The following is a 21298-nucleotide window of genomic DNA, read 5'->3' as shown; positions in this document are numbered from 1 at the left end:
TGTGGCACCACTTCATTAAATTGTTTTCATTTCTAGAGTAACATGATATAAAAATTCTTGTGACAGAGCATACAAAGATGCTCATAAAAATGTCTATAAATTTTTATGCCTCATAAACATAAACCACAATTCATTTTTAGTTTGCTTTAAAAACATTCCTCTTAAAATCTGAATTTATAGGACACAGAACAAATAGGATTTGAGAACAAAAGTCTGGTTTCTATTCTCTTGAGAAATCTATTATAGTTAATTAATAATCCTATTTTGCCTTTCTTTGTTTTCAAGGCTTTTCAAGGAAAATATTTCTGAAACTCTGCTGTTTTACTGCTTTTCTTTGATGAATGTTTTATCAAATAGTAATCAACAACTTGTAGTGTAATTGTACGTTTTACAGCTGTTTTGCACTGACACCTAAAGCTGCTGCCAGAAGCAAAAGCAGAACACATAATTATCAAACCTTTAAACTTTCAAAAAAGTTGAAGAATGCCATTTTTCCTAAAGCCAAGCAGCGTGTTGCCATTTTGCCGAGCGGCAGAGCATTGCAGCTAGCGTTTAATTGTACTTTTAGTCATACGTTTGGAAACATGGGCACTGGAAGCGGTGGTGCCGGTGAGGCCACTGGCCGAGCTGTGGAGCAGAACCTTGGCAGACACTGTCGTGTGTTTGTACCTCTTGTAGTAGTGAGCTGTTGGTCTTGAAGACATTGCTGCCTGCTACCTGCCTGCCGATTACGGCAGCGGCTCAAATAGCAGCATTTTTTTAATGAATATAATGAATAGCTATTTGAAAGCAATGTTTTACGGTTTTGTGGTCCAAGTGTGTGGCTGTTTCCCTTTGGCGGCTGTGCTGGGTGCTGTATCACCAGCTCAGCCACAGACCCTCTTCTGGTGCAGAACATCACTGCTGGGTGAGAGCAATTCTAACATACGAGATTTATTTGCAGGCTGACAAAATGTAGACCTTAAGGCTGAATATTAATGCAATAACCCCAACTGCAATGAAACGTTTGCTTTTCACAAGTGCTGATCTCCCACAGCTTTCAATGGCCCTAATTATTTTACCCTGTATTTCCTCAGTTCTCTAAAAATCTGAGCACTTTCATTTCACTCTCAAACACAGTCTTGCATCAACCATCCTTTAGCTTTACCATTTTGTTCTGGGGCTGATTTCTGTGTTCCGCTAAAGCCAGAGGCTCACAAACAGTTTGGAGGACTGTTTTGAAGTTTTTGTGGTTTTTTTTTTTTTTCTTAAATATTCAGAACAGCACTATACACAGCACTTTCCTGAACTCTACGCAGGAACTACGAATGTGCTGTCACCCTTTAGGGACAGCCCCGGGAAAGCTTCAAACAGTTTAAATGCAGGAATCTTTCTGGAGGAGGAGCGCTGGCATGTTTCTGTGGCACATGTTACAAAGATATGTTTAGACCATTGTTGTCATTTATGTTTTAAGTTATCAGGTGCAGAGAAAATGCTAGGAAAGCCCGTGCCCACCCTGACAAAAAAGGTTCCTTTTCTCCTCCCATCATGCTGCTTGGTCCAGCCCCTATTTCCAGCAATACAGGCATCACCAGTGTTCAACATCCATCTGCAGTTCGCAAGCTGATTTGTAATTGTTTTTCTTTTCTGAGAAATGAAACCCAAAGGTTGCTGCTTGCTGGGATGGAGTCAGAGCCCCTACTCGGGGAGAAGCACCACCCAGAGGGGAGGATAGGGCTGACAGCCACAGTGCTTGGAACAGGGTTTGAAACAACAGTAGGTTGTGAAAGCTTTGACGTCACTGTGCTGCTATTCCCTAGACTTTATTTTTAAGAAATGTTTTTAAACCTGTGAGAGCTGTCCATCTTATATTGATGTCCCTCCAAATGATGATTCTTGTACAGAAAAACTCTGCCAAATGTTCCTGTTCTCATTTGGTCTTAGGTTACCAATACACTATTCAGCAGGAAATAGAAGAACTAAACCCAATGCTTGTTGCGGAAAGATAATCAAAAGGTGAGCAGGACTGTTTCTTGAGTCTGTGGAGATGACAGGGAGAATGGCAAGATGAACCTTTGCTTTTCTATGGCTATTTTTGTGTCTGTTTCTAGAAGTACGAAGTAGGAGGGGCTGCAATGAAAAAAAGGAGCAAATCCTGTTCAAGATCAATAAACCAGATTCCACAAGCTTTGGCCCAGTTTTATGTACTTTGGAGTGGAATTTAACAAAAAAAATAAAAATGCCAGAACCAATAAACAATCTGAGCAGACAGAGACTTTATTGTATTCCTATTTTATGATTCTTTTGCCAGAGGGAACCTTTTATCATAACTGTGCTGATACTGTTGCATTCATTAAAGAAGAAAAAGGAGAGGGAAATGACATTGCTCACCCACTGTTTCATTTCTGATGAGTGGCCCTGCACACCATGGGAGCTCAGAAGCAGACACGTAAAGGAAAGCCCTCTGAGCTCTCCATGGACGAGGCAGCCTCCACAGCAAGAGGGTGATGCTCTCCATTTAGCCACTGCATGTGTGTTTGAATGGCAAGGCAGGGTAGAGGGTCTGTGCTGCCCTCAGAGGGGTTTTCAGGGTGTCCAGCGAGGAGGCAGCAGTGGGACTACATTGTGGTCTTTCCATTACCTCCTTTTCTCTTCCCAGTAGCTTCAGGTGCCAGTAGGCACTTGATACTATGAGTTCAGGTTGTTTATGAAGGAGATTAATTAGTTGTGTATTAGTAGTAAAGGCAAGACTTGTGAGAGGGCATTTGGCCACTAGCCAAGCCACCGCTCCTGTCTGCAGAACCTGTGCCTCTGGATGGTGCTGATCCCCTTTTCCTTACGTATGTATGTATGCAGAAAAATCCTGGTGCGGTGGTTTTCTGAGCAATATATATCTGAATTTATCATGATGAAATGTTCTTGTTAAATTTTCTTGTCATCTGATGTGAAATAATAGATTAATGATTCTGCAGTAAAAATCTAATGGAGTTCTTTACACCGTCTTTCAAAGTAAGCATACATAATTACACCTGGCAGGTTAATTTTCTAGTGCTCTTGGTGTGTTTTCAGTTCATTCATCAACAAAGGAAAATAGTGAGGAGGTTGGTTGTAACCAGCAGATTTTGAGGATTGCTTTAAAAGGTTCTTACATCTCTTTCCTGTTACAAAAGGAACAAAATAAGGATGAATCTAATGCAAACAAGGTCTTCAAAAAATGTCTAATTTAGTAGCATATAGAGACTGAGAAGAAAGATTTGAGCATTTGCCCTTCTTTTCTTCATAGCACGTTTCAGATAAAATCCAGCTCTGGACTCGTCCTCAGAAGCTCCAAGGTGTTTTAAATCTGGGATTTCAATGTATTTTCAGCAAGGTAAGCAGCTTTTTATGTGCTGGGGACAGAGATGGATAATGGAAATAGCCAGATTTTCTCCTTTCATTCAAGATGATGTAGATTTAAGGTGACTCCTCTGAAGCTGGTGCAGGACCTGCCCTGGGTGATATGGAGAGATGCAAGACAGGGCTGATTCTTCTGAGGTGGGCTACATCTGAGTGACCAGTTTGGACTTGGAGAGAATAACTGGAGGGATGCAGGATTTTGGCAAGTGGAGCAAAGGAGGCAGTTCTGGCTCGACTGGTGGGAAGTAGCAGGACATTAAGAAGCTGTGTGATGGGCACTTTGGCTGATCCACCCTGAAACTTTCCCTATTCCCCTGAGGTTTTGTGTTGCTTGTGTCCACAGCACAGGAAGCTATATTTGCCAGCTGACCTCCCACAGAGAGGTGAGGATTGACCGTGGCTGAAGTAAACTCTTATGGTCGCTTGCTAGACTCTATCTTTTCTTTGCCACTTGGCAGCAAACGCTGGTGCTGGTGGTGGATGTCCTGGCCCAAAAGCACAGCACAGACCTGGCTGGATTGTCCAGGCTACTCAGTCTTGCTTAATGGGGATGGAGTTGCCGTTCACTGTGATTCCTGCTGGCAAAGTGCTCTGCAAATTATAAGATGCAAAAAAATATGTGAGGAAGTTTTAATTGTAAGGCAAATTAAATTAGAGCGTGACTGTTAAATCCGTGGATTTGTTTCCCGGGAACAGCAGAAATACGGGACAGCAGCGCTGTGTACTTGCATGCATGTATTTGCGTATTTCCACCAAAGACAGTCATTTGTCATTGTATACTTGTGCAGGTTTTTGCCCTAAAGATCCTGTTAAAAGGTATCTTTTTAGGGTGATTTCTTTTCTATTGAAAGTTAGACTGCTCCTAATGATGGCTATGCTTGTGACAGCTGGGAAGCATTTCAGGTAATTGCCTACCCTTGCCAAATTTACAGACAAAGCATAAAGCTGAGCAGTGACTAGGGATACAGCTTGGGTCCCTGTGTTCCAGAAGGGCAGCGTCCACTGTCGGGGCATAGCCCTGGGAGGAAATGCAGGGCAGAAATGCATGAAATCCATGAAAGGCCCTCAAAACGGTGTTTACTTGCCAGCCTCCCAGAGCATTGCCCTGCAAGGGTACGGTGAAGCATGTGGAGAGATCACTATGCTTCAGCCACGTGTGGAAATACAAGTGGTCTTTTAAAGCTATCTAAATCAATAAAAGCTGTGTCAGTAATGTATTGATGGCCTATGGAATGCTGCAGTCTGGCTGTGCCAGAGCTGTGAGCCTGGGCTTGTCTATGTACTTCATGGGTTTAATAGTTGATTGCCTTTACCCTCATGACTGGCATCCAGAGAGGAGGAGGTTGTTGCAGTCAGGTCTTGCACTGCAAGACCCGAGTATTAAAGAGTCATCATCTGTCTCACTGGAGAGACCAAAAGAGTTTTGGGTCTTCAAATCAGGACACTACTAAAATTAGGTTTTCTAACAGGATGCTCCCACTTGATGCTAGATCATCTTCTGGTAGAGGCACTTGTAGGTGCCTCTTTCACCTCTAGATTCAGAGCAGGAGATGCCCACCAACAGGAAGGACCATACTGTGTCCTTGGAAAAAAAAAAAAATGGCAAATTATAAGTATGTGATTTCAGTGCTATGAATATCACTTGTTGTCAAGGTGGGAGTTTGGGGTCAGAAAGCAGTGCAGGAAACAACGTGCCAGCCACCTGGCTTGAACTTTGGTCCTTCTTGATCAAGAAATACTTTAATTATTTTGTGCAACGTCTGGCCTTTTGATTCTGGCAAACAGAGTCAGAAGAGAAAGTTGCTATGCAACCAAGCAAGCGGCTGCTGAGCTGAGGAGTCCAGGAACTGGGAACGTCTACAAGCAGGAATTGTCTGAAAAATACAAGCTGGCAGAATTTTATGGTTGCTTCCAATTTCAATGTTTGTCATCATCTTGCTTCTGAATTTATTTAGCCAGTGTTGGAAATATCGCCTCAGGTGCAGTCTGGCAGTACCCCTGTTTTGGGGACTATAAAGCTGTGGGAGTTTGGCTTTGGCGACAGTGACACTCTCTACATGCAGCTGACAAGAGACTTTAATTATTTTAGTCTAGGCTTGCACTGAATCCAGAAAGCTTCCCCTGTAGCTGCAGTGCTAGCGCTGGCCTGGCTTCCATCTGGCAGGAGGGCACAGTCAAGACTGACACGGGGATGTGGTGTGGGAATGGGTGCCACGCATTTTGTTTGCTCCTAACGCAAAAGGGTATAGAGGGTGCAGGGACCTTCACTGGGGGGTGAACATCTGTTAGAACAAATGGCTGAATTTTGCTTGTTGCCTGCAAAAATAAACATGACTCTCTTCTTAAAGGCTGGGCAAACAGAAAGCTGTGACGCTATGGCTCTGTGCAGTTATAGTTGATACACGTTCCTAGCAGGGAAGCTTCTCTGTCATTGGCCTATTTTAGAATAAATAAGCGAATAAATAGTGTTGAAAAGCAAGACCCCTTTTCTTCCCTTAGATATAAACTACGAACTGGCAGAGGTTGCCGAGAACCTTTATAGTGGAGTTACAACTGAATTACAACAGGACATAAAACACAAGCTTTGTCTACCACTTGTGTCATTTAACAGCTTAATAAATTCCAAGGCAAGTGGCCATTCAGGGCTGTAAATAAGTGCTTTACTACCAGTTTTTCTCATACAGGCTGTAGATACTGTTTAGACATTCTGACTTACAGATGATGTTTAGGAATAAATACTTCTTCCCCTGCGCCACAGGTAATTCATGGATGAGATAAGCGAAGCTTCTGTGTGGGCAGATCAATGGTTAAAGAAATGACAAGAAGAGCCACAAATCAGTCTTCAAATTACAGACAGGGTGTCCAGGCCTATTCCTCCTGCGCATATTGATAATATCTAAGCAGTGAATTATCATAACACAGTGCAAATTCAAAGCAACAAAGTGATAATCATCTCCTGTTCTGACTGGATAAGCAACTAATGAGAGATTTAATGTACTATTATGTAGGAAATAAAAAAAAAAAAGGCAAACTAAGTAGAAGACTTTTAGGAATAAGAACAAGGAGGAAAATATTTTTCAAGTAGTGTCTGTTATAAAGAAAATGTGTATCAACAGCTCATCTTCAAACAGATGCATTAGGGAAATTATGCCCAAGCTTGTTTCCTTATTCTACATGTTCTTTAAGTTGTGTTCCAGCCAGAAACCATCATAATTTTTATTTTTTTTTTGTAGTAAGTTCATTTCTCTGGTTGTAGGAGGTATGACTCTAATTTGTCTGTTGATAGTTTGGGAAGTTTAGAGTAGCTGTAGTGAATGGGTAATGGTATGGGCATTCATGGAGGTTTTCAGCCCAAAAGGCCGCTTAAAAATATCTATTATAAGGGGCTATATCAACCTAAAGGAGCTGAATGGGAAAATATCACAGAGGTTTCTTTCTGTGAAGCTGCAACGTGTCTGCCTCGAGCTAGGAATGGGCAAGTGACAAGGCAGAGAGGGACGATTGGGTTTGCTGGTGTGTGGTATACGCCATGCAGCAGTCCACAAAGGGGTTTCTGAAAGGGAATGAGCAATAGGATTGAGTTTGTGAGGCAAGATTGTATCGGATGGGTGATTCCTTGCAGGTGAGGTTTATTACAGCTGAATATATAAGAAAATTGTGTCTTGCAGATATTTTGCAGCAGCAATCTGTAAAACAAAGCCATGCCCTGAACCTAGAGGAGGGAAGATGGAGGCTCTGCACAGGTCCTAGGTTTGTCTGTCAGAGAGAACTGCGCTGGTTGTAATGGTGACTGAGGCAGGTAAGGAGAAGGTTTGAAATGGGGTCGGGAGATGGACTTCAGCTCTGCTTGGTAGACTTGTGCCTGGAGAGAGAAAATGGCATCAGGAACCAACAGAGCAGCTGAGAGTTTATTCTGGAAAGAAAAGCAATGGTTGGGGAATAGCAGAATATCTTTTGTGAGTTGAGTTGTGCTGTAGGACTGAATGAGGAACACATGAGGTGGGTACAGCTCGTGACGGTGCGTGACAGCTCGTGAACATCAAACTGTTCCTTGGGGAAAAGAAATCACCATTTTACCTGTCTGTGAAGACATCATTTATCTCCCGGTCAATGCAGGTGTGAAGGCTGATCTGCGGAGTCTCTGGCCTTTGTTCCAAACACTGAATATAATGATCCTTTTTCCACAAAGTTGGCAGTCAAAATGAAATTAAATGAAGAATAGTTCAAAAGAGACAAGAACAAGCACAATTTAAGAGTATGCAGTCTTCAAAATGCCATTAATTGTAAATAATGATTTGCCTGACCTTGGCACTGCTCCCAGTAAGACAAACCAGGCTCAAAAATGCAATGTGATGACGTGTAACTTGAAAACATTGTCTCAAGAAGCACCCAGTTCCTGCTGTTAGCTGAACGTCTTGTTGACACTTCTCGTTTATTCATTAATTGACTGAAAACTCTTGGACCCATAGATGGAAGGAGCTTGATGGGACTGTTTGGTGAACTGTAATGGTTTAAAAATATCTAATAAATTACTAATTAAAGGAAGGGAAAAGCAAAGCTCAAAAAGTCTCAAAAATTGTGGGTTTTTTTCTCAAATTCTTGTAAATGAAGTATTTTATATTGTGATTGACAAAAATTTCTTTTTTTTTCATCTGCCTTTGTGGTGGTTATGGAAGCTATATTTCGAAAGGTATAACCAACTACTGACAATGCTCCTTATCTCTTCCTCGAGGACCTTGGCATTGCTTGTGAAGATATATTTTCTATGGAAGCTGCAAGTGAATCACACCAATTTGCTTTTTGAAACATCGTATTTCCTGATAAAATAAATAAATCTTGCCAAGTTAAATTTTTGAGAGAAAATACAATACTCTCTGGCTCTCAGTGAGCAAATGTGAAATGAACAGTTTCCTCTATTCTTTAAAGATACCATTTGTATCTAATTATTCAAATCAGAAGTATTAGGAGGACCACATAGTTTCTTCTGAGACCTGAAGACATCTGGCTGTGATTTCAAAACCCCAGCAAACCTAGAAAAATCAAACCAACCCTAAATAATGACAGCTAAGTGGAAACTGAGGGTTTCTTCTTCTCCTGACTGTCTGCATTTCTACAGTCACTGATGTGTTCTAGTCATCCAAGATCCCACATTGGTAAGATAAATAAAAAAAATGGAGAAAATGTCTAGACTATCATCCACAAGAAAACAAGCACATTGTGAGGAACATTGCCAAGATGTGGCTCAAACAGGCAATTAAGCAGAGAAAACATTCCTGCTGTAATTTTGCTGGTCTTAAACTAGAGCTAGAACTTTTAGATTTATGTACTATGTATAAAATCAGAAAATCTCTGCTAGAACATTTTTTTTCTGTAAAAAAGTAACGTTTGATGGAGATGATTCTATGCTAGAAGGTTTGACTTTCAAGTAGTCTCAAAAATTAAAGCAATTTCTTGCTGAACCGCTTAAATTCTTTGGACCACTGAAGAAAAGCATTCACAAACTGAAACTCTAACAACATTTTACTACTGACACTGTGCCATTCTCCCGGGAAGAAACTGATGAAGCCTGCATTGAAGAAATTCTATTCAGTTCTTAATGTTTACTGACTTTTCACAGGTGCTTTCCATCCAGGTGAGGGTAGTTCAGTCTGCTGGATGAACTAGAACCGGCCCATGAAAGAAAGGTCTTTGTGGCAAAAGGGAAGGGCATTGCTGATTCCTCTGTGCAGCTCTTCTGGGTTTGGCATTGGGAAGTCTCTTTGGAATGGGTTTCTGGACTGATGGCGGCATGAGGAGACGGAAGGGCAAGGGCTTTTCACGATGTGAGACAGCAATGCGCTGTTGTAGATGGCTCTTCCTTTCATTTCTGTATGTCATCAGTTACTGCTAAGCCAAAGATAATATTGCTGCTGGTAGAGCAGAGGTTTATCCAGTTCCGATTGCCCTGTATGACCTTGAAAAAGGGAATCAGGAACGTTGAATGCTACACTGAGTGAGTCTGATGCCTCTGCTCACTTCTAAATCATGGAGGTTCTTGAGGCTTACCAGGGACGTGAAGTCAAGGAAATCTGGAGCAACAAATGACCTTCTACTTCCAAGCTTCTTCAGTTTTGTGTGAAAATAGCTAAAAAGGACAGTACATATGGGATCACACAAAGCTCTGTTTCTAAAGGCACTTTTTAGAAGAACTGCATTTTAAGGCAATGCTCGCCCTGGAAATAACTTATTACAGTTATTTATAAGAGCTTCATGAATAATTTACGCTACATTAACTTGTAAATGTGATAGCTTTCGAAATCATTAAGCTCCAGTAGCTTGCTTTGTAAATCCATTGGCTGGGGCTCATTATTAAAAGCTAATTAACTTGTTCAACCGGAACATATTTTGTAAAATGGCTATGCTGGTATTCTTTATATTACAACAGATTATATAAATTCTAAAAATATTCCAGCAATGTCATAATGGAAATATTTAATAATAAGGATATAAATTTCTAGACAAACAGATAATTGCATTAGTTCTTTAACAAGTTTTCCAAAACCTGCGAAGTGAACTATCAGGATTGTGATTGGCTTTATGAACTCATGATATTAGAAGTCTCTGATATATACATTATTTATTTAAAGATTATATTTCATACATGGGAGGGATGTTTTCAAAGAGTTAATTTGGAGATGTGAGAAGTTTGGGTCTTTGCTTAAAAAGTTACACTCCTAAAGCCAAGTTTCTAAGCCGTGGTTGGCCCTAGAAAGGGTGCAGACCACATGTGAAATCAAGCAGTGTGCCCACAACAGCAGGGGGAAGAGGTAGAGTGATCCATGAGGCTGCTTTTGCCCTGACTCACAGGGAGATACCATAGCCTTCAGTCCATTGTAAAGCATTTTATTCCATGAGAAGTATTTTCTATCTGCTGTTGAATTTGCATACTGAGAAACACACTGCCCTTTCCTTCTGCATTATCCTTCTCATAGATATTATTCTTGCCACTGTGAAAATAAATAAGAGGAACATAGGGGAAAAAGTGGCCTGCTGATTAAATTGCACCTCCGGCACCAGACCGAGTTTCACCCAGAGCAGCTCCAGAACAAGAGCTAAACCCAGGAGCTAAACCAAACTGACCACCTGAGTACCTGCCTGGAGTGTACCACAATGAAGTTGATCTTTGCATTAATGACTTGTTTCCAAGTCATCCCGTCCCACCCTCTCTATCAAAAGAATCACAGTATACCTGTCCAGCACAATACCCAAGGAGATGGTTTGTAGAATGTTTTTATTTCAGTATAAAGTAAAATAACCTTTAGGTTCATTTGTGCTAAGACCTCAGCTTTGGGAAAAGAGGCTCTATAGGAAAGCCAATAGCCACTGGGTATAAAAAAAAATCCAGCTGGTTGGATAATAATCATCTGTGTTGTATTTGAAATGTATTTGCTATGTGAAATATCCAAAGTTCTTTTTTTTCCAAATATTTTTCAATTATATTTGTCTCTCCTTTAAATTTAAACATTTTTGTACTTCAGTACATTTAAATCCCTATTACCAGCTTTTAAACGGATTAGGGTAAATGGCTTTTGTTCTGCAGTCACGGTACTGTTGCTTTCAAATACATCTTCTTGGATTTCCTGTTCAGAAGAAAAAAAAGGAGGAATTTAAGTAATTCAAGGCAAAACTACGTCTGCCTCTGTACTGATGAATGTTTCCCTTTAGGAAAAGCAGTTCTCTTATTAATATAACATCTGGCTTTCATCTTAGATAAATACAACCACTCAAAAGCAGGAGAAAGAGAGTACAAAAATGTGAATTTTCCAGCATATCAAGCAGCCAAAAGTTCTAATTAACAGAAATAATATCTGGCAAGCAATGCTGCTTGAGAAACTGCCATAAATGAATGTTCTGGGACAAAAAGTATCAGAGGGACCACTTGGTCACCCAGAGAGCCAAGAGGAGTGGGATGACAAGAACGGAAACCAGCATGGATTTATGATTCTGCACGTCAAAACAGCCGTTTTCATTAGGCCCTTCGGGAAGACTTCACTGCATTGGCCTCGGCAAGAAAACTGCATAACCTTGCTCACTGCTTTGCATCCTTCCCGCGTGTGATTTGGTGACGTGCAGCTACCCGTTGCTGCCCTTTCCCCCTGGCAGGCAATGTGCCTCACTCCTGCAGGACTCAGCTCAAGGTTCTCATACCTTTTAAATTGCACATTTTGAGACCTGGTATTTAGAGAAAAATAAAGAAGACATTTAGCTAATTTAGTCTTTTATCATTAAAAAAACGAAAAAAAAGCACCACCTCTCCCCAGACCACACCAAAAAATCCTCCAGAGAAAATGTGAGGAGCGCAGAGATTTGACAGATGCCCCAGAGATGTTTTGTTTCCGTGGCTGCAGAGAGGGCCTGTGGATGTGTGCACATGTTCCTGATGGAGGTAAGAGCACGAATCGGCATCTGCCAGCGAGGAAGGTCTCTCAGGATCAAATCTGGCTAATATGTCCCTCTCCTTTCCTATTCGGAGTGTATTGATTTGCCCTTGTCCATCTATAAACAGACCAACCTGGCAAGAGAGATGCAGTTGGGTATTCTGCAATAACAGTTGTCAGTCACGATTCCTGCAGGATGCAAGCAGCCTGGATGCCAGAGCAAAGGGCAGCCTGCTGGGGCAGGGGACCGCGCAGGCAGCTGCATGGCCACGGTGTGGGAACAGTACCACACGCACCATCTCAGGTGGTGGGGACTTCCTTAGCAGAGCCTGGTGCAACTTTGGAAATCATCTCATTCACTGCAGCTGTTAAGTGGGGAGCGAGCTTAGCCTGCAAGGAAGGAGTGGTCAGGAGGACTGTTGGCTGTAAATACTTTATTGAATATTTTGTTCGTATTACTTGGGTAGCATTTTGATCTGAAAACTCTCACCATGTAGAACTTTTAAATTTAATTTTATTACTTGGAGAGATAGTTAATCTCATGCTTAATTTTTACTAAGACTCTATTTAAATTCTTTTATTTTATTTTATTTTAGCCTTCTAGTTTTGTTCTTTTTTTGTAAAATGCACTGTAGGGATAAAGTCCTGGGAAATGCACCCAAGAGCTACATCTGGCTCATGGACTTGTACCTTCTGCCTTTATTACGTCTGTTGCTGTCAGCCTTTACAGTCTGCTGCTTCACAGCATGCCCCTATAAGGTAAAATTCAATTCCCTTTTTCTGTAGGAGGGAAAACTTATGTACAGACCAGATAGATTACCTGCCCAAGGTCAGAACGTGGCTAAGGGAAGCAGTAGCACACTGAGGAAACCATCTCTATCCCATTTTGATAAGTCTGAAAGTGACTTTTGGTAGGAAGCTTTTAGCATGGAGTATCTGTAGCAATGGGAAAGAATAGATTTTTCCCCTTTTCCATGTTATCTTGTTCGTTTGTTTTAAATCTCTTTAATTTCATGCAGCAAATCTTTGCATAAGTCTTAATGGTAAATTTTGTAGATGAGGGATGACTTTGGCTAAGAAGGAGGTGAAGGTGAATGAGCAAAAGTAAGGTTATGGGGAGCAGGAAAAGTGTTACAAATAAATTTCCAATAATGCACCACCTTCTGTCCTGCAAAAATGTAGGGACCAAGTCTGTCTCCAGACAGCCCTACTCAATTCCTACTCACCCTGATTACAGTCTTTCAGCAGTTTCTGAGGTGGATTAGACCAGGAGGGTACAGCCAAGTTCTCTTGTGATGTCCTTTTTCCATTAACTGAAAGAAAAACCTTACATGTCAAGACCTTATGTTTCAAGAAGCTATTAACTATTGATTTGACTTTTGCTTGACGAGTACAATATTGTCAATGAAGAGAAGAGTCACTTTTTCACTACAGTAAGAAAATAGAGAATGATTTCTGCTGTGGGCTATAGTTCTGTTTCCTGCTAAGAAAAGTCAGTATTTTAATTCTTTTCTCTCTCTTCTGTTCCTAAACATATAAACACCGGTTGCCCAGAAAAATGGCATCAAAATGAAAGAAGACACATTGAGATAGCTGAATTTTCAGTACTCTCGTGTATTCGCCAGCACCTTATTGCTGGTAGTTTTGCCCCAGGCCCCTGATAACCACTCACATCACTCACTCGTCTATATTTTCACAGGTGCTTTCCTTCCCTGTCAACTCTTGAAGCAACTTAGTGGGCTGGCTCAGGCACTTGAGTGCATTTTTATATTTGGTGATGTTTTAGTGCACTTGATTGCTACAAAGAACTCCTGGTGACATACCATATGATTAAAACAGTCATCATTTGAAAGCTCTGTAGAGAAGGAAATCAGCTTGACAGGGATTCACAACTCCTTCCAGAGCCTGTTCCAGTTCCCACCAACATCTAGGGGATGATGGCACCAAACCGAAAAGGAATACGGTGAGGTGCTAAATGTGCATTTATATTAAATGCTGTTAAATACTTAGCTGGGACAAAAAAAGGCAGATGGTCTCAACAGTTAATTGCAGCTATGGAATTCTTGTGAAATTAGAAGGAAAATCCATTCGTGGGTTCAGATACAGATACTCTGAGATCTATTTTTTCATTTTGAAAGGCATAAAGAGCAGGAGGGTGGTTTTAATTGAAACACATATAAGTTGATTTTTCCCCTTGTTCCAGTATGTTTACAGGTAAATTACAGCCTGGAAGTAGGCAAGCTGTGATAACTCCATCACTGCAAGTGTTCGTTTCTTGCTGCCTTTAGTTTCCTATTCTGGTAAGTTTGTCTTAACCTGTTCTTCTCTTTCCAATTACAGTGCTGGACGTGGTGCTGGGAAGATATAAGCTGCCCACTATGGCACCGACCTGCCCTGCAAGAGCAAATAGCCCCAATGATGATGGTGAAAGCCGCAGCAGGAGATATAAGGGATTTTCCCCAGACATAAGACTTTCTCAGCAGCAGGTATTATTCAGTCTTTTTGTTTGTAATCATCACAGAATGAGACTTTCCTAATAAGTAAGAGAGGCACAATCCTGTTGACACTGAAAGCATTTGCAAAGGGCTGTAGATGTCAGTGACAAGTGACAAGACCAGGCCTTAATGGGTTTTGCCTCTTAAATAAAACCTCAAACTGAATTATTTTCTTCTTGTGTATAACCCTCTCAGTAATCTTAAAACACTTATTTCTTTCACCATTGTTCTTGACAATATTCTTTCTCTTTGATGGGGAGAGAATTGATGCTCACAGTCCATAGAGGTATCATTCTTTTTGGGAAAAGGAACTCTCAAAGGCATTTTTCTAAGTGGTTTGTGTAAACTTTCTAGATGTCGAGTAACTTCTGGTCACCCCTACTGCACTCAGATGTCAGCTCACACGGGGGCCACCCCACCACGGCTTTTAGGCAATCATTAAAAACCAGATTGGCATTTACACGCAGCTTTGTTAAAGCTCATCTGTTGTGAAATACTGTGGTTTCCTTGTTTTGTGTGGTGTTCCTCTGTGGGTTTTAGGGCTTTACAGCAAAATATAGACTCAGATATTCTCATGGCATATTAACTACTGTTGTACTGTACCCTAAAATCTTCCTCACCGGCATCCTGTTGTGATGGACCCTAAAAGGAGGTGGTGGCAGATTACCTTCGCCAGGTGTCTATCAGCAAACCCTGTGTATTGCCTTGCTGTCACTGTTTTCTGCTAGTGCAAGCAACACTACGTGGTAGTACAAGTTTTACAGCTCTGTCAGCTGCAAAGAGGAAGCAAAATGCTGTCAAGAAAGAGTCTGATGTTCCAGCTCTGACATCAGCTGATGTTTTTGGTAACATCAGATGGGGTGGAAGACAAAGGCCGTCCTCGCTCACTGCTTCATCATCGCTCCTTGCCCAGCGTGGCAACTTCATACTTGCCTTTACAGATCAGCCCCAAAGGTTTCCACAGTGTTATGAACTCCAAGCTTAAAGAACTCAAGTCTCCAATGAGATAGTCTACAGGCATGTTGTCTGGTGAAGAATGCCACTGCCCTTTAAATAATTTAAAGAATAATTAATTTTTCTGTATATGACCAGATCTGTAGCTCTCCAAAAATTGGTCATCGTATGCATTATTAAAAATAAACCAACAACAACCCAGCATAATTCCTGAAATGAATTATGCAATAGGCTTTCTCATTATTTTTTTTGACTGAGTATTTCATTGTACATAAATAAAGAGGAGATGGCAGGCAAAGAGAAATCTTTGATTATCTCTTTTGCTTCAGTAGTGGAGACCAGTTTGGACAGTGATTGCTTTGTGCTTGGTTAGAAGCTCTGTATTCACATGGGAAAGGGTTATGAAAAGCTTCTTTTAAAAACAGGTTGTAATAGTCTTAATTTTATGGCCAACTTTCTTAGGACAGGATGCACTACTGAAAATCCCTTCATCTTTGCAGTAACTTTCTGTTCAGCCTTCTAATGGAGGCAGAGAGTAGAAGATGGAGAAAAATCAAGAGCTGAAAATTTTCAAATGAAGATCAACTGACGATCCAGACTCCTGTGGCAAAGACAGGCTGCAGTCATGGGCAGTGAGACTGTAACCACCTCAGCTATTTTCATTAGCTCTGAAAGCATCTCTTCCATGCAAGCTGTTACTCTTGCTTTGTGCGTGGTTTGGCACACCATCTGCTCCATTCCCACTGAACAGGAACAGAGGTACTTTATCCATGCTTGTGTCCTCACTGGAATTCATTTTGTTTCCCATATCTTTACATAGGAGTGAAAATAATAAGGGTGAGACCAATGAGTGCAATGAAACCATTCTCAGTGAACAGGCAGACACTAGAAATTTAGTATTTTTCCAGTTTTCCCAGTCTGCTTAATAACAATCCTGCTATAACACGGTCTACTACTGTCATTTGTTAATATCTCTGATTTTGGGGCAAAAAAAAAAAAGTAAAAGTAAATATTTGAGACTCGGAGGGTTTCAGCAGGGTTAATTTTGTTTAAATTGTCAAATGTTTATTATTTTCTTTCAGAAGAAAATCCTTATACCTTTGTGCAGAAGGATATTTTATTAAGCTCAGACAAACTGAACTGGCTTTTGGCAAATAGGATTTGGCTTTGAATCAGGAGGACATAAATAATTCGATATGGTGTCATCATATGACAAAAGTAATAGTATGACTACAGGTCAGATGTTCTGTTCTTTTTTCATTTGTATTGAATATATTGAATTTGTGATACATTAGTCGAGTCCCTGTTAGCATTTTTCTCCTTCAGAATTTCACTGTAGTCCAGAACAAAATGCAGCCTGTGTGTGGTCTAAGTTCCTAGAAACAAATAAGGTCTTAAAATCTCTATGCAACCCTACAAAGGTAAAGGACACACAGCTGCTGTGGGTGTGCTGTGGTCAGCCCCACACCTGCGCCTGCCAACAGCCGCTTGTGTGTTGTAAATACAGGCAGTGGCTGCCCATTTCCAAATGGCCCAGAGACACGGCTTGAAGGAATTACAAGTGTGCCTGTCGCTTTGGGAAAGTCCCTTGCACAGCCTCCCAGGAAAAGACTGTTTTTCCTTATGGTTAGAATTTACCTATACAAAACCAGCCCTACAGTCATCTGCACTGGTTATCGCGCTGGTCAGCTTTTCCTCATTATGGCTATTGGGTTGCTGAATTTCTTGATGCTATCACTGCACGTCCCACTAATGCCATTTTTCTGCTGCTTATCTTCTAAACTCATTTAAGTTTGGAGAGTGTGGGTGGCCTGGGCGCGTGGCCCTGGCTGTATCTTGCACAGCAGTAGAGCAGTGGCTACTGCATGTACGATGGTTAATGTTTTCTCTCTGCCAATGATGTCTTCCAGGTCAAGGAAAGTATGGCATGCACTTGCTCCCTGCAGAATGGTGTCACTAGCCTACAAAATTCAAATAACCTGCTCATTTTCACAAGTCTGAAATCAGTTCTCCTCATGTGATGGAGAGGTTTTTGCGCCATGGCTCCCTGCATGTTTTTGGACAGAGGTGAAACTTCTGCTTCTGGCTCCTAAACACCAACAGACAGTGAGACAGGCTCCGCCAGCGCTACTGCCCTGCATCTATGCTTATCCCTTCATTAATGACAAAACAACCTCATGGGCAAGGACGAAGCAAGGGGAAGGAGGAGACAACTGAGTATTTCTGGATGGTATTATTCTCCTTCCGTATATAAATACTAATCATTTCACTAGGAGTTGCAACCAAGTGCAAACAGTTTATTGGATTTATTTTTTTAAACCATATTAACAGAACCCAGGGAATCTCTGTGACAAATGTGACCGACAGAAAATTAATTAGGATTCTGAATCTCTACTGCTCATGTCTTAGGACTCTTTTCTGCTGTGGATTAAACTGCGTTAAACTCTTTATTAAAAAGAGTAGGCAGCTTGGCACTGGAATCAAGCCGACATTTGCACCTGGATTTTCCTATTAAAAGTGGATAGAGCAAAAAGAATGTTAAATCCTTTTATCCATGATCCAAGTCATACTAGGCAGGACATAGAAAGCAAGTTTTCTTTTTTTAAGGTTTATAATTTGGTGTATTTACCTATCTCGGGTTTACAGTGGGTTTTTTTTGTGTTTGTTTTAGAGTGTTTTGTGTGTTTTCCTAATACTTAGGACATATCCTTTTGTACCAATTGCCTGTCTGGGATCCCAGGATGAATGTTTTTCTTGTTTTTTTAATGAGGCTGAAGTAAACATGGGCATGTTTGTTTAACAACAACAGCGTACACAAGTCTTTGCATCTGAAGGCGCCTTTGTTTGTGTACCACTGTCATCAGCTTTTTCAGCAGGATCAGGGAATAAAGCTGTTAGTTAACTTCTGATGTGGATGGAAAATGAAGCATTGAACCTGAATCTCCTCTCTTTTAGGTTGCTATAAAGTGTGACTAACTCCCTCCAAGTCAGCTGAATTAGGTCAGAAAAAGGGAATTTGGCTAACGTTATTCAAGGGCTTGCAAAAATAAGAGATGCATTTGAGTCTGGTCTAGGGATCGGGTCTTGACCATTGAAATTAACGAGCATTTAGCAATAAATCTTGAGGGAGCAAGAATGACAGGGTAATTAAAAAAAATAGAAAAGGAAAAAAAAAGAAAAAAGAAAGTGTTCTTCAGGTTCCAGAAGTTGTTGGAGGGAACATCATCCGTTCTCATAGGAGAAATTTTTTGAGGAATATATTTCAATAAATAATTTCTTCTGGACAGCAATTTCAGTTTTTGAAAAGAATTGGTGTATCAAACCCGTTGGCAGCTCTGAACGTTGAGCTGTGGTTTCTGCCTCGTGCTTGCTTGGGAAAGCCAAACTTTAAGGTTGACCACTTCAGTCTCAGGATTGAGATTTTGGAGATTTTTGAGCTGTCGCAGATTTCTCCCCTGTAAACCTCAGTAACCGACACTGCTTCAATTTTCCATGTAGGAAAGAAGAATTTGCCATCACCTTCTCCCTGTCTTGGTTTCTCAGCTGTTGGTCAAGGACAGCGATACTTTGACTTGCATCTCTTGACTCCACCGCTACTTAATCTGGCAAATTTCAGGGTAAGAATTGCTTCTTGATTTGCATTACGTCTGGTGTGCTGGTTCTTGGTCTCACTGGGGCTTTTGGGGCACTACGTTGACACAGATGAATTTAATGGCAGTGACTGTTATGCATGAATCGACAGAGCCTGAGCATCCTCCAGCCCTGCCTAGGAAGTACCAGGGAGGCTTCCTTTGCGTTAGAGCACGCTTCTTGAGGATGCACGCACTTTTGAAAAGTGTAACAGAAAGTCTATTGGCTTTTCTTTTAAAAAATTTATGTCAAAATAATATTTTGGAGACATATGCCTGAGAAATGGTTATGTGGTTGTGGCTAATATTTGGGCATTAAAGGGTTCACCTGAGAATAGTCTTCATTCTTCTGCAAAGGCAGCTGGATGAATGGACAGCTTTCTCACCACATAACTTTACTCTCTGCCATAAAACAGAAAGGGGAATGAACACCGGCGGCTCCTGTGTCAGCTGAAGTTTCACCACTGCTGTAGGCTGCTCTTCTTCCAGCGTTGACACAGAGCCACCTTAGTTACAGGATGTGAGAACAGAGAAATAATATTACCGTACTCCCATGGTGCTCAATCATGTATCTTTTCTCTGTTAATATCGTCAGCAGTTTGCATATGGAAGAAGACTCGGCTTCCTCTCCTGCAGAGTTTACTACCTGAATCTGTCATTGGCAGCTCACCTCAGGCACTACAGACCAGATTCAACACCACTGTAGAGAAAAAAGGGTTAATAGGCTTAGTTAGGATTACACCTGCAGTGTATATTAGACTTTTTTAACAAGATCAGGTATTCTTTAATGTAAATAAAGAGAGAGGCTTGAATACTGGCCCATTAAATGTAATAACTCAGAAATATCCTGAGAGTGAGCTTGTTTCCCCTCCTGCAGACAGCTCAAGCCAGATAGAAGAACAACAAAAAATGAAAAGAAAACACAAATTACTGACAATAGAAGTTGTTGAGATGCAGTCTCAGCTTGGGGATTCAAATCAAGTCTTGTTTTCACTTAATTAGTTTAACATTTGTAGCTGAAATGAGCAAGAGCAGGATGGAAAATGCTGGGGGACAGGATGCAAATTCACATTTTCCTTCTCTCTCCTGGATTAGTGGCTCCGTGAAGGCTCTTGCTTCTCCACTGGGAAAGATGTGAGCGTGTCAGCTGGGCTGGTGGCTGTGTTCTTGCACCCTGAGGCTGTGGCTGGGGACACTGGCACCAACTCACCCATCAGACAGGGATTGGAGCATCCGCAGAAGGAGGGTGAGGGCAGGGACCTCACACACAGAAAGCACTGCCCACCCTTGTACCCCACCTTTTCAAAGGCTGCTTCTTTGCAAACTTTTAGTGGTTCTCCGCTCTTTTAAGCTTGTTCTCAATTATTAAGGGACTTACATCTCACTCATACAACTCGCGTTCTGCATAATAGACACAGACCACTGAGCTCCAGGTGAGGAGTTGAGTACTCTGTCTCTGCTGCTGCCAGTGGTACATCATGTATCAATGGTCTACTCCTGTTGGACTGCTGCCCTCTCTTGCTCAGTTTTTTTCCTGTATCTTCTCTGACTCCAATTTTCAATCCTGTTCAATAGTCAATGAATGATGTACTGAAGAGTCACCCACTCTTCAACATTTCTTTTGTACCATCATGGCATTCTCATACTAAGCCTACCTCACCCCAGCAGCAGTCCGTAAGTTTGAAACCATTTTTCTGTGTGAAAATATTATTTGGGTTGTAATGTATTTAACTTTTTAAAGTTGTTCTTTATAAACAGGCATACACAAGGACAGGAAAATGTCTTTGGTACTCATCCGTCCACTTCCATACACAATTTTGGAGTTGCCTTTGAATAAACATTTCAAAATAGGCATGAGCTCAGGAAAACAATTTTTTTTTCACCTCAGCTCATCTTTTATTGTGGAAACCAGCTGGCATTTGCAATGGTGTATCTGTTGTGCCCTCGGTAAACTTTGCAGCAACTCGGGTGAGTTTTGAATGTATAACCCCTTCTTTCATAGCATAACACAGATAAACAATATAAACTAAGCACATAATTTAAATTCTTACAGAAGATGGGATCTTATTTCTAAGAAAGAAAAAAAAAAAAAAGTAGTCAGAATAACATCTGTAGACTCAGTAGAATTAAGATAACCAAGCCTGGATTTTTCCAAGAACTGCTTGTCTCAGATGAGCAGCATTTTCCCATCTTTAACTCTGAGCACATAAATGCCTTCCGAAATCTCTTTTGGCTCATCTCCCTCTCCCAGTCATCTTCAAGCTTTTAAGTTCTTTGTTTAGGACCTAAATCTGAAATGCCTGGTGCAGAGAGTGCAGCTGTGCTGGTACAACAGCCACTGCTGGTGCTCCAGGAAAGCAGTTGCCATTGAAATGCTTGGGCTTGGCATTTGACAGCTTTGTTTGCGTATGTTGCTCTCAGTGCTTAT

The 21298-nt window shown here is 41.1% G+C and overlaps 1 protein-coding gene across 1 annotated transcript in view; it reads right to left on the bottom strand.

The window, feature by feature from the left end:
• Window positions 1-2656: 2656 nt before the first annotated feature.
• DAW1 (dynein assembly factor with WD repeats 1) overlaps window positions 2657-21298 on the bottom strand; it is a 312498-nt gene continuing 293856 nt past the window's right edge. The window contains exons 22-25 of the mRNA XM_054074522.1: window positions 13019-13105; window positions 10913-12182; window positions 7453-7876; window positions 2657-3966 (exon numbers count right to left, since the gene is read on the bottom strand). The gene's annotated coding sequence lies outside the window, so the exon portion shown is untranslated. The remainder of the gene's footprint in view (window positions 3967-7452; window positions 7877-10912; window positions 12183-13018; window positions 13106-21298) is intronic.

The sequence above is a fragment of the Cuculus canorus genome, chromosome 9, assembly GCF_017976375.1.
Source record: "Cuculus canorus isolate bCucCan1 chromosome 9, bCucCan1.pri, whole genome shotgun sequence".
Classification (NCBI taxonomy): Eukaryota; Metazoa; Chordata; class Aves; order Cuculiformes; family Cuculidae; genus Cuculus; species Cuculus canorus.
This window is presented reverse-complemented; position numbering and strand designations above follow the sequence as displayed.